We start from the raw sequence: 14,369 nt of genomic DNA, 5'->3' as shown, positions 1-14,369 counted from the left end.
ATATGTAGACTCATGCAATAGTCTAATCCCTCAGAAAACATCCCTTCTTAAGTTCTTTTCTTGTTATTATGTGCATATCGCATATATATGAGGTGCATGAGGTGTGTGAATTAGATATAAAAAAGTCATCATCACCACTTGATTGACGGGACACCTCTCCTTGTTTTACATAGCTGGCAGTGCTTATGGGGGGCAGGAGAACTGCTGTAACTCAGCAATCCTCCCACCCATCAAGCTTGCAATCCCTCCGCATCATTTAGAAGTTGGGAACTGCCTGGTATCACTCGGCTGGGAATCGGACAGTCACCCAGGACACCAACAGCAAATGTAGCACATTGGGGCTGCAGAGGGGAGCGCCAGGACCACCACATCCTCTGCCAGCGCTCCTACGGTGTGATGGGAGACAGCTACATTGATTTGCCCCAGCCCAGCGGGAGCAGCTTTTCTCTGCTCCTGCCAGGCGGGAGTAAACCTGTGTTCCCTGCCCGCAAGAGCACATGCAGGGAGTTGACCTTCTCCCTGCACTCCGCAGGACACATAGAAAGAGGAAATGTCTCAGAGGATTGTTTTTGTGCAGGAAGGTGTACCACAGCGCATGGGTGCCTGTGTTGGCACTGGGCAGCCAAAAGGGCACCAGCCTTAGGAAAGGACAGGAATGCACTGGATTATTTTCCCGTTCACGCAGTGGAGCAAAGTGGCTTGCTGCACTGTGTACAATATTGGTAAATGTGCCCCCAGCTGTTGTTGTAGGGCCTATGAATATGTTTTTCAATCATTCTCTTTGAGGTAATAAAAGTTGAGTTTGGAGTTTTTCTGCAGGGCACATGAAGTCGGCTTCCCAATTCTTCCTGAACTTTCATGTGGATTTGGCAATGACATTTTACAGCTTCAGAAAAGGGGAAACCTGAAAGTCAAGTGCTGGTTGCACACCCAATATGAAAGCACAGAGGGTTAATGTACCTAACTTACAAATTTTGGCATTTTGTTAGACTGGCAGTTGAGTCGGACGCGCAAGGAGATATGGTTTTGAGGGTGAGAACTGCAATTGCAAGGCGAAAATGATGCGCAATTGTGCAGCTGCATGCTCCACCTTTTCCCATAACTGATACTGTATTGTCATTAAACATGTGGGCTGGGTGGTTTTCTTCCAGTTCTGTTTCTTTAGTGTTTCCAGGTGCAGGTGTCCTACAACCAACAAAGGTGTTCCTTGGGCCTTTTGGTAATGTGTTTTTGTGCCTCCCAGATATGTTCATTGACACTTTTAGAGTAGATGAATACTTGTGAGTGAGATGAAAAGGACTTGGGGTATGTAAAATGTTTCATTCCGCCAGCGGCACTGGAAACATTTGGACACTCTGCATTACTCTTGTAATGTGTAGCTCCGACCAAATTCCGCCAACTTCCGCATGGTGGAATTTTGTTCCGCAAAGCTCCAGAAATGTGACCCACAAGCGAGATTTGGGGTCCCCTAAGCTTGATTTTCTAATGTAGGCAGTCACGGGTGGTCGTAGTCAAAAGGCTGCTTCTTGAGTAGATTTTCTAATCGGAAAGCAGCAAAAGCAACTCAAATGGCCACACGTTCTTGCGCACAGCCTGGTGCAGTACGCGCTACATTGCAGTTTGTCATGTATATCTTCCCCCCGTTTGTGGAACCCCGCGGAATCTCCCAGAGTTCTCATGGTGAAACTCGCTGAAAGGAAATGGGGCGGTTAGTGAGTACCACCCCTCTTCCCATGGAGTCGCACGCACCTCGTGTAAGAGATGCAAAGTTCCCCGCGAGCATACGCATACAATGTCTCTATCTACACTGCACAGTCTCACTTTTGAATGCATGTTATTTACATCAGAATTTTGTTTAAAACCAGATTGTCTCCCACGCATAATGGTGTATAATCCACCCAATAGCAATTACACACATTATGCATTTACCATAGAGTAGTTGTTTTATTAATGGGCTGTAGCTTGTTCAAGGCAAAGATATGCTGTTGACACAAGTGGTGTACCCTCGGCCTCCCAGTCATGTTTGCCCAGTTGGTCCTCCAGTCATACTTACTCCATACCTGCACCTTCACTTCCTGCAGCAACATATCCCCTCTTTGCATAAAATCTTTACTAATCAGGATAACAACAATGAAAAGTGAAAGGTTAGCAATCAAAATGCCAATATCTGTGCAAACATGCATACAAATGATAAGTACAATTATTTTGGCTCACAGTTTATCATTGACATGAAGTATTTTAAATATGACCAACTTCAGCTGGGGTTAAGTTTAGAACTTGGTTTTATACTTTTCGAAATTAATTCACAGGGAAAGCACACAGTAAAGAAGGCTTCCTAATGTTATGGAAATTATCCACAATTATAGGTAGTGTTCTGTGCCTTTCAGTCCATAATGCATTCCAATTTCTGAATTTCCCATCCTTTTTAATCTTATGTACATTGTTCATGACAAGCCATTGTTGGTTTCGATGTTTGAATTCACAAGGGGGTGTGCGATTCGCAGTTCCTGCTGGTGGGTCCCAGTGTAGAAAATTGAGTTATTGCCTGAGGAGAGTGGAAGCCCCAGTCAAGTAACAATCACAATCCTTGTCCACAAATACTTGAGTACTACAGTACTTGAACCACAAAAGTCAGAAAATGAACCTGTGTTTGACCCTCTGGAACCTTGGTACAAAAACAATGAGGCTCACCTTGGAGGCAAAGTGTAAAGTATTTATGCAGTCCACAAATAGTAGTAATGTGAAAGTACAACACAAGAAAAATCAAATTCAGAAAAATAGAGAAAAATTTAATAAATTAAATTGTACAACAATGATAATAAAAATCCAGTAGAATCAGAGTTTTGAATTACTGAAGTTTTTTGTGAATTCTAGTGCCTAAAAGGTCAAACCGTGGATATCTGTTCGCCCAAATCTGGGACAAAGTCAAAAGTTAATGCTGACCGCAATGGAACATGGGTCGGCTACAAATGGTGGATTGGGTCCGATCTGAGCTTACCTTCGTACTTAAAAAAATTCTGGAAAAAAGGTTCAGGAGAAAGGAGAGTTTAGGAGGGCAAGGCAGCCAGCTGTGTCCAGTGAGGAGTGGACATCGCCGGGGAGCCGCTAAATGAAGTCTCAGTGAAGCCATCAACGAGTCGGTCACCTTCGGTCTCAGTGAAGTTTTTTAACTTAGGACTTAGATCACTTTTTTGGAAGTCTAATACTTCCAGCGTGATGACGCTGCAGGCAGTAGCTGAAGAGGGCTCCATGAGGCCAGACACTGTTGCTGACAGATTCAGCTGAATAGGATTTGCTGCTGCATAGGTTAACATAGTGGGAGCAGACACAAAGTCAGACTGACCAGTTATGCACCTTAGACAGATCAGCTGGCAGGTAGGTCCTGGTCTTCTGTTGGTTCTCTTGGTCAACATTTTTTCAAAGTTCTACATTTAAGGGTTAGACTGAAGCAGCACCTCTAACACCACTTACTGGGGCAAAGACCTGTAGGGCTACCCCTTGGGGGGGTTAGGACTCACTCCAGCAGGGGACAGGAGAAGAGTTTAGGGCCTCTGGAGTTTTTTATGTCCACGTAGTGCACACAGAAGGCCAGTCAACTAGCCCTTGGAGTAATCTCTGGTGGTCCTGGGTTCACGAAAATGGTCTAGCTCTCTTTCAAGCAGCAGGGCAGTCCTTTGGTATCCGCAAGACACTCCTCTAGGGGTCAAGGCGGTCCTTCTGAAGACTTCCCCAAGTCCAGGAGTGGACTGAAGATGTGTTCTGAGTATCTAATAGGTATACATGGTGCCAGCCTTTGATCCTCTATGTTACCTACATATCTGTTTCTGAAAAATTCTTCCTTTCCCCTGCCTAGACTCCAGGAAGTCCAGGGTGACAAAAGGCTATTGCCAGGCTCCTATGTGCATGCTGAAGGCAAGCCCTTTGAAGTGTAAATGGGACAGGGAACAGCTCCGTCCATCCTGCCAACACCTAGTCCCCTTTTGTGTCACTGTCTGGGAGGAATACACAAAACTCAACAGCAGAGTCATTAAATACATAAATCCAGGATTTGCAAGGTGTAGCAAACCACCTGTGAAGATCTCAAGATGCTGTCTTGTAGGCACAGGAGATTAAGTAATTTGCAGAGGATGTTGAGCTGATGCTGAAAGTCAAACCTAGTTTCCCCAGCTCTGAAGTCAGCAGCTCAGGCCATTAAGTCACATCCTCTCCCTATTTACAGTCATCTGACCCAGGCTCCATTTGCGCAGAAGTCACAAATGGTTAAGACAAGCAAATGTCAACTTTCTAAAAATGCCATTTTCAGAACTGTGACTTAAAGTCTGACTTTACCATTAAAGAGGATTTTAAATTACAATTCAATTGAGTCTAAAAAATAAATTTCTACCTGCTACTAACCAAAGCGTTAGCACCTACTAAATGCAATAAGGCAACCCAATGTAAGTATATGGGATAGGTAGGCCTTACAGTAGAGAAAAAACTAATGTAGGGAGTTTTCACTACCAGGGTTTGTAAAACTTGAACCCACATGTCCTACTTTTTTATTACAGTGCACACTGCACTTTGGGTTTTTAGGGCCTATCTTACGGGTGACCTATATGTTTTAAAAAGGAAGGGTTATCCATTGAAACAGCAGTTTAAAAAATGCACTACAGGCTGCAATAGCAGACCTGAGACAGGTTTTGCAGGGCTTCTTTAGAGAGGTAGCATTTTATTTACAGGCCCTGGGTACAAGGTACTAGGGGCTTATAAATAAATTAAATGTACCAATCAGGTAGATGGCAACTGTACCACGCTTTTATAGAATGAGCACAAGCACTTTACCATTGATTAGCAGGCAAAAATTTCAGTGATCTAATGCCAAGAAACACAGGTTCAGTAACTGAAGGCAAAAGTCTGGGAGTGACTCTGGAAAAAAGGCCAGGTCTTACATAGGTCATAACTTTAAAGTTATCCATGGACAGGAAAGATAGATGCTCTCCGTGTATGTTACATGCAGTTTTGAGGAGGTACCTTTAGAATGTCAATACTTATTTCTCCTATAGACTGCAGCTGTTTGTTTCATTTATAGGATTTACTTCCATTTTCTTTCTTTAAACACTGCAATTTAGATATATTGAAAGCAGTTTACAGAAATCAGGTTGCTGCCGGTTGTAATACTGAAGTGATAACTGCCTCACCCACAGCTGCCAGGTTTCCCAGATCCATGCCTAATGTGCTGCTCCAGTCCAGATTCTTTGCTTTGGATTCTGCAACTTGTAGTCCTGTTTTATAATGGAATAAACAAGACTTAAAGTCACAGAATTCAAAGAAAAACCTGGACTGGAGCAGCGCATCACACATGGACCCGGGAAACTTGGCAAGGCTGCTCAACTCACTCTTTCAGCAACTACTACCAATAAAGGCTTCCACTGTCATCTGTAAAGACAATCCTTATTACAGTCTGGTAGAACAATAAATGATTTTCCACTGCTGGGTCGCCATCGCCAACTCAAGTCTTTCCTCAGTTTCTGCAGTTTGAGAGAATGGTGGTCCTACTTCAGTTTCTATTAGAACAGACATTCAGAAGGTGACAGACATTTCACAAAAAAAATGCAGGAACATTTTTTACTGAGGCAGAAGATTTGTGATGTTTCTGCATGCTACATATGAACACCTCCTTACCAACAGCCCCGAAGAACTTGATAGGTGACTTACTTTGTTATCCTCTGCTTTTGAAATACTCTTTACCACAAAGCTTTTGAAATTTAAAGCAATCATGCGTCAAATTTCAGGGCATGCAAAAACAAGCTTCTGGTTGTCCAGTATTTACTGGTTTCTCATAAAATGTTCCCCAAAATGTAAATGTCTACCCAGGGCCCTATTACACATAGAGCACACTTTCACTGTTTGCACCACGACACACCTTTTAAGTACATGCGCCATGCACAAAAGGGGAAAGTGCACCCTGTTACAGGGAATGTGGTCCTCCAAGACAGCCGAAAACTTGTGCAGCGTAAGCAGCGTATTCAAATAAAATACAAGGCCACTGCTTCAAATCAGCTCCATGTTTCACTGAGCAGGTGGTAAACCGCCTGCACTTTAAAGAGAGATTAGAGACCACTTGAAGTGACTGCACTTGCCTACAAGGGGATGTCTGGGGGCCAAAAGGACCCTTTTCACCCCTTCGAGAGGGCATCCATCCGGAGTGCACTGACAATGCACCACCTTTTGTGGTGCACTTTCCGTGTACCTCCTGACAGCTTTTTTGCCTTGTGCCCATGTCCATAATACACTAAGGTAAAGTGATATCAAGGGGATTACTTTGAGATATTACAGTGGTAGAAATTGTTTGTTTAGGCCATAATTAATCAAGGTCTGAGTAAAGACATTCATTCTAAAAAGAAATTAAATTGAGGGGGATATTAATCTGGCAAACCAAGAAAAAAAACAACAGGCACACACAAAATCATGTCAGGTGATTCCAATATATTATTACCATAGTTGTGCATTATTTAGAGTACAGCAAAAATACAACCCAACATACATTCATCTTGTGTATAAGATAAAAGTTCCTGCAAGAGCTCCTAGATTAATGCATGAAAGTTCACTCTGTGATTAACTGGGGTCCGTCTGTTTGTACATATTCCTCCACCTAGACATACCATAGTTTGTAAGAGAGAAGTGTAGCGGCGTCAATGTTTTCGCCTTTCATGCATTAATGTGTCCCATGTTTTTTCTTGTTTTTGCTTGGTTTGCCAGATCAATAATTGAATTTCTTTTTAGATTGAATATCTTTACTGAGACCTTGATTAATTGTGGTATATACTAACAATTTCTACCACTATATATCAAGATCTTCAAGAAGCAGCTGAAGGAACTCCTCCTCATCCAACATTTTAGCTAGATAGTCGCCCATCACCCTAAGACCAATCCTCTCCACCGCGAATTCTCCACCTCACTTGTGCTTACACTCCAACATGTATGAATATGAGAAGCTATACTTGTATATAATTGATGTGTTTGATAACATGTACTGCTGTAAAGCGCTCTGATACCTTTGCCAGCCAGCGCTGCAGAAAACTCTCTAAATAAAATAAATCATTAATAATCCCCTTGTTAGCACTTTATCTTAGGCTTTAGAGGGGTTATTGGATTGCCCATCCTACTGACATCATGCCCATACTACGGCGCCGGCACAGAGGTAAAGAGATTCCATCATTTGCTTGGGCCCATGCCCCATGCAAATGAGGTAACGCCCTCTTGAGATAGCCCTGGTGCTACATGTGCACAAGCTCTGCAGCCCTTTCTGTAATACCAAAGAGCCCCAGGAGTACACAAAGGGGGGCACATATGCTTGTTGGGCCCCGGGGGCACTTTCTGTAATACGCCCCCAGTTCTTTCCATTATAGGGTATTAGGCTCCTCTTCTACATGTTCACTACACAAAGATCACCCAAAAAGCAGTAATTACCCCACCTCCAGTTTCCTTGAGGCACAAGTACTTTTCTGTAGCAGCACTCCGCAGTGTAACGCAGGAGATCTGCGCAACTCATGGTTTTGTCACAGTGGATTTTGAAAGTATAGAAAGGTAAGTGGTTTCCTCTTAACCATGTCACTTGTGACATACAACCTTTGTCATTTCCACAAGCAGCCCAGGTGTCTCTTGTCAGTTCTACCTCCTTTTAATAGCTGTTTATGTCCTTGAGACGGGTTTTTGACCACAGACTGCAGCTGAAACTTCAGATTTCTCTGCAGCAGCCTGGTTTTGTTTCTCAAAGCACCGTATTTCTCTCAGCTCAAATTTACTATTCCTCTAGAGGAAAGCTGTCTGCTGTTGCAGACACTGGCAGGGCATTGCTCTTTTCTTCTTTTATTTCTTCATTCTTATTTTACTCGACCAGCTTCTGCACACAGTGTCCTATCCCATCCTCTTCGCCAGTCTTGAATTCCCAAAAGAAGTGTGTACTGCGCAGTTCTTGCAGGTAGCTTATACACTTTACAGCAAGCTAGGTTGGTCAATATTATGCAGACCTCCTTTATTGCCCTTATATACAGTAGCAATCAGGGTAGAACTCTAATATACAAAACACTTATTCTAGCACATGCAGGGGTATATTAACTAAGATTTTACGCTGTGTTAATCAACGCAAAATCTTTTTTACCTATTTACTTTCCAGCGCAAATCTTGTTTTGCACTGGAAGGTACTCTAAGACTCACATTCACAAAGGTTTAGTGTCGGGTTGGAGTTAATTCTTTAAAATTAAATCGAGATTAAACCTTTTTGGGGATTCACAGTGAAACGCTTCTTTATATGACTTTGCATCAATGAGGCGTTATATGGGTGGTGAATGGGCGTACCCATGTTACCACCCATACTTTTTGATGCTAAACCTTATTCACAAGCCTTAGTAGATAGGGTTGAGCACCAAAAATTAAAGCCGTTTGAAAGCAGGTGTTAAACAAAGAAATGTTTTCATTTCTCCATGCTTTTCTGACTTTGCATGTACAAAGTAGGAAAAGCTTTTTCACTTGTCTGGGCATTCTATTTCGTACAGGAAGGGTTCCCTTTGTGTACAAAACCTATGGAAGACTCTGTCATGCACCCTGCACTGTGGCGCTAAGGTGTGTGCCTGGCACACGGCAGCTGAAAACAGCACCAGCACTGGGGATACGGGAGGAGAGAGCCATATCTATGTGAATATGGCACTTTCCTATTCCCTCCCTGTCACGCAAACCAGCACAGCATCTTTGGGTGCTCAGCTGTGTGCCTGACAGCTTTCAGAATCTGGGCCTAGAAGTAACTCAAAGAAGCGTGAAGAACTGCTCTGTGTTACTTAGGGGGTTGTTGGACCTTTTTCCTTTTACAGGGTCTTCTCCAATCTTTTTCCCTCCTGTCTCCTATTTTTTCTGACCTGTTTTTGTTGGCGTTTGAACTCTGAGCACTTTACCATTGCAAACCGGTGCTAAAGTGCATATGCTCTCTGTGTAAATTGTATTGTTGATTGGTTTGTCCATGATTGGCATATTTGATTTACTAGTATGTCCCTAGTACAGTGCACTAGAGGTGCCCAGGGCCTGTAAAAAAAAATCTACTAGTGGGCCTGCAGCACTGGCTTTGCCACCCACATGAGTAGCCCTGTAATCATGTCTCAGACCTGCCACTGCAGTATCTGTGTGTGCAGTTTTACAATTACAGTTCGACTTGTACCCACTTGCCAGACCTAAACCTTCCCTTTTCTTACATGTAAGACACCGCTTATGTAGGCCCTAGGTAGCCCCATGGGCAGGGTGCAGTGTGTGTTTAAGGTAGGACATATACTAATGTGTTTTATATTTCCTGACAGTGAAATACTGCTAAATTCAGGTTTCACTGTTGCAAGGCCTATCTCTCTCATAGGTTAACCTGGGGGCTGCCTTTAAATATGATTAAAGTGTAGATTCCCTTTGGGAGCAGATAGACATGTGGAGTTTGAGGTCTCTGGACTCACAATTTAAAAATACATCTTTTAGTGAAGTTGGTTTTGAGATTGTGTGTTTGAAAATGCCACCCTTTAGAAAATAGGCATTTTCTTGCTTAAACCCATCTGTGACTCTGCCTGTTTGTGGATTCCCTGTCTGGGTCAGTTTGACAGTTGGGCTGTTTGCACCTCCCTCTAGACAGTGACACAAAGGGAGCTGGGGTGTAGCCTGCATATCCTGATGAGCCATCTGTGCTAGGAGGGAGGGGAGGAGTAGTCACTCACACGTGAAAGGGCTGTGCCTGCCCTCACTCAATGCAGTCACCAACCCCCGGATGTGTGTCTGGGTCCTGGCCTGGGCAAGGCAGGATTTCACACACAAGAGAGACCTTCCTTTGAAAGAGGCCTATTTCAAAGGCAGAAAGGGGTATAGGAAGAACACCTAAAACCCCTGAAAATTAGATCACTTCTGGAAATCAAGAGGAACCTCTGCCAAGAAGAAGAGCTGAAGAGCTGAGAAGAAGTGCTGCCCTGCCTGTGACTGTGCTTTTTGGAGCTATCCTGCAGTTGCTGCTTCTACCTGTAAAAGGGGATGAATACTGGACTTTGTTGTGCATTCCTGCTTGTGAAGAAATCTCCAAGGGCTTTACCAGAGCTTTCCTCCTGTTGTTGAAGTCTCAGGGCCATCAAAGACTTCCCCTGCCAGCACCTGCACTCTCTGCTGAGACTCCTGCCCTGCCAAGTGGTATCCTATCCAGTTCCTGGCCCTTATAAGGTGAAGCTGGCAGACCAAGACTGAAAATCCACGCACAGACCACAGTGGCTGAGAAACGATGCGCCACCGGCTTCGCGGCTGAAATCTACGCTCCACATGCATTGTGGCTGGAAGATCGATGCAACGTAGCTGAAGAAACGCGCGCAACACCCGCTGACGGAGGCTGGTAACATCGCAAACCACACACAGCGTTTTTTCTGATCCCGTGTGGCCGGATTTCTGACTAAACATCGCTTGGTGCGGAAAAACGACGCAAAGCCTGCCTGGACCCGAAGTGCCTGTTCAAATCGATGCATCGCTCTCCTGTGGAGAGAAGAAATGACACACGCCGATCCGATTGGAGGAAGAAGATGCACGGTCTCGCTTGCGAGTGAGAAATCGATGCATCGCTGGCCTTTTCCGACGCACACTCGCCCATTCAGTGTTATTTTGATGCTACCCAGGTACTTTTGCACGCTAACAGTGCTCTTAGTGTTTTCTAGAGGATTTAAGACTCTTGTGCTTTTTAATTCATATCTTGACTTGTGTAAGGTGGATTTTTGTCATTTTGGTCTTGTTTAGTTTAGATAAATATTGGCTATTTTTCTAAACATGTGTTGAGTCATTTGGTGGTGTTTTCACTGAGTTACTGTGTGTGTTGGTACAAATACTTTACACATTGCTTCTGAAGTTAAGCCTGCCTGCTCGATTACAAGCCAGTGACAATGCTGTGGCCTTTTTCCCACTAGGCTGCCAGGAGGAAACCGAGTCAGCAGATGATTTTTACCGTCCGCCGAACTTATGACGGGAAGGCTGCCGCCACACAGGCTACCTCCCCGCCAGCCCCATTAAGAGTTTCCGGCTAGGTTGGCGGGAGGTAGCCTGTGTGGCGGCAGCCTTCCCGTCATAAGTTCGGCGGACGGTAAAAATCATCTGCTGAACTCATAATGACCCCCTTGGTGTGAAGGTGGTTTTACATGGGTGGTGCATGGGAGTTCCCCTGCAACCGCCCATGCCTTTTGACACAAAACTCTATCTACAAACAATAGTAGACATGGTTTTGCATCAAAAGGTAATGTCATGTGAAAGCAGGCGTGGAAAGAAGAAATGCAAAGAAATACAAAGCAGGGAAAGTTTTAAAATGTGTCTAAGCATTGTATTTTGAACTGGAAGGCTATTATTCCAGTGCAAAACCTGTGGTTGACTCATGCACACACCCTCGCTCAATGGTGCGAAAGGTTAGTTTGGTTAGGGACACGGAAGGAGAGAGCCATACCTCTGTAAATATGGCACTCTCCTGTTCTCACCTTCTCACACAGCGCAGCACAGATTTTGTTGCCTGCTGCGCTGCGTTGCATGAGAATCTAGTAAATCTTGGCAACAGGAACCACATAACCCGCAGCAATCTTCCTTCTTTTGTTGCTGCTCTTGTAGGTTCTGTGCTGATTTGTTCTGTGATTTTAGGACTGTTCAAGAGTGTAAGATGGGATTGCATTCTGAATAAGTGTTTCTGTATGTAAATCTGCTAAGAGAGTTTGTTGTTTCATCTGGTTGTTTGTTTAAATATTTTTGGGCATCGTTGGGAACAATGTTTTTTCTAAGGTAGGCATAAATCAGATTTCTTCTCTAGCTAGTATCCCTGCCTGTCTCTTCATGTGAGGTAATTACCTTTTACCTTTTGGGACTTGGTTCATTTTGGGCAGGTGGCATTTAGGGTGCACAGTGAAGTGAAGAGGGTAAAGGTGGGCATGAACACTTTGGCACAGTCTCATGCTTTGGGAAGATGTTTATAATGAGTAGCTTGTGAACTACTGGTAGCTCTCCAGCTACCTATAAGTAACTCTCCTCTGAGCATCACAGCCTACTAAATGTGAAGCTTTTAATTGCCTGAAATAGTATATGTATACCCAAATTGTAAAGTGTGTATTTGAGACAAAAATGTGTGTATTTTTAGAATTTACAAACGGATCTTTTTTATTTAAAAAGTTTGAATTTGAAAAATATAGTTAAAGCTGAGATTTGAGTAGTATATAATGGGATGTTGGAAAAACCTGTTACTAATGTTACGTTGGTACCGAGGGCATTGCAGCTATGGCTTACATGTATTATCAATGCAGTGGTATTCCACATGGAAAAAGCCTTTTTTAGATTACTGCTGGAAACCTTGCCTGATGCACTGACATGTTTAATGCTGGTAACCCTGCACAGTACGGCCACTAATGTAATTGTGTCTGATGTGGTCACTGTTACAGCACTAAAAATATGAGTTGCTTAGGATGATTTTCATTGAACATACGTAGCTCTTATTACAGAAAAGGTTGGAGATCCCTGCTTTGGAGGATGCTGTTGGCTGTGAGGAGTCAGAAGAAGTGTGGTAGCTCCATCTGGTGGAGGTTGAGTACTGGTACACAAGTTTTCATTCTGTGTGCGCGGAGGCCATCTTGGGCCATTTTCCAAAGACCAACTAGGACATCAATATTTTGACACCTGCTGACAAGAAACTTGTTTCAGAGAGAAGTCGCGATCGGGTTTTGGAATTATTGGGAGAATATTCAGTAGGTGGCCCTTCAAGATTTTCACTGAAAAGATTTGAGGAAAGTGATTTTAAGAATCTGGGGGCCAGATGTATCAAAGTTCCATTTTGCATTCACTAAGTAGCGAAATTTAGCTAATCACTATTTAGGTACTACAAAATGGAATGTAACAAAATGGTGATTACTTAAAATTTGCAATCGCTATTAGGGAATGAGACTCCATTAGCTCCTATGGGCCTGAAGGCCAATAGATGTGAATGGTTTTGCATTTCCTAATTTGCAAATTCCTTTTAGGAATTTGCAAATTAGGAAATGCAAAACCAAGGGTGCTGAGGGCCTAAGTCCCCCTTTGACGCACCCCCCAAAAATGTTTGTGCACATAAAAAGTACACACATGCCCTATGGGCCACATGGTACTTTAAAAAAAGCATTTTTAATGCATTTTTTAAAGATGCACATGGTTACCACCCACTTGGAATTGGTGGTAATTGTATTTCCTAAATGCCCAGTTCGCATTTAGGAAATGCTTGATACATGTGTATAGCAAATTGTAAATAGGAATTCCCCAGCTGAGATTTCCTATTTAGGGAATCACAAATTGTGATTCCCTATTCGGAGTCGCAATTTCAGGGAATCACAAAAATTGTGATTCCCTAAGATGGGACTGTGATGCCTTTCATACATCGTGAAAAGGCTATTTTGCATTTGCAAACAGTGAAATTTACCAATTCACACTATTTGCAAATGCAAAATCCTTTGATACATCTGGCCCTTGGTTATTTAAAAAAAAGTTTTTGGGACTGATGACTAATGGAGATTGAGGTGTCTAAATCAGATGAAAAAAGTGCATTGGAATAAAAAAATCATTGTTTAGTTTTTTCGTTTCCTTCGCTGAGCAGCTGGGAATGAACATTGATGAATGTGTGAATAAGTTGTTGCTTGTTGTGAACACTCATAAAAAGATGTCAGAAGCAACTTATGAGGAGGAAAAAGTCTGGTCAGTGAGTGAATCAAAGGAACCGGTGAGGAAATGAGACTCTAAGGGAAGGAAGGTGGCAAAAAAGAAGAAGTATTTACACATAGGTCGTCCATAGGGTGAAAAATGAGAAGGACGTAATGGTCCACAAGAAGATAAGGAGGCAAGTGTTGAGAAATGGGCAGGAGATAGGACTGTAAAGGCCAAGAAACTGCAGAAACACAACGAAGGACATGTGATGATTCATCAAGCTGCGGGGATGCTGAATGAAGTTGCTCCTCAGGGATTAATTTTGCTTCCGAGAAGGATGAGAGGGAGTCTAAGAGGTGTACGCTGGATACAGGAGTAAAGGGATCTATTGGATCCATACAGGGATTATATGTTTAATACTATGATAGTACAGCATCCCCTTTTACCACATGGGTATCGGTCTTTGCGAGTGGCTCAATAGATTCAGCATTACATTAGGAGGTAAGTGCCTAAAGAGATGTGGAAGCTCTACTGAGATCTCAGGGACGTATTGACGAGGTGGATTGCGTCACTCTTGAATCACCTTGAGTGGCCCTGAGTGGCTCCATAAATCTGGAATAAGGCAACACAGCGTAAATCGCTGCATTGCTTAATACTGCCTTGGGAAGGCATTCCGTGGGTGTTCTCATGCAACTTCC

This window comes from Pleurodeles waltl, chromosome 11 (assembly GCF_031143425.1).
Source record: "Pleurodeles waltl isolate 20211129_DDA chromosome 11, aPleWal1.hap1.20221129, whole genome shotgun sequence".
NCBI lineage: Eukaryota > Metazoa > Chordata > Amphibia > Caudata > Salamandridae > Pleurodeles > Pleurodeles waltl.
The sequence above is the reverse complement of the archived record's forward strand: the minus strand, read 5'-3'. Positions refer to the sequence as shown.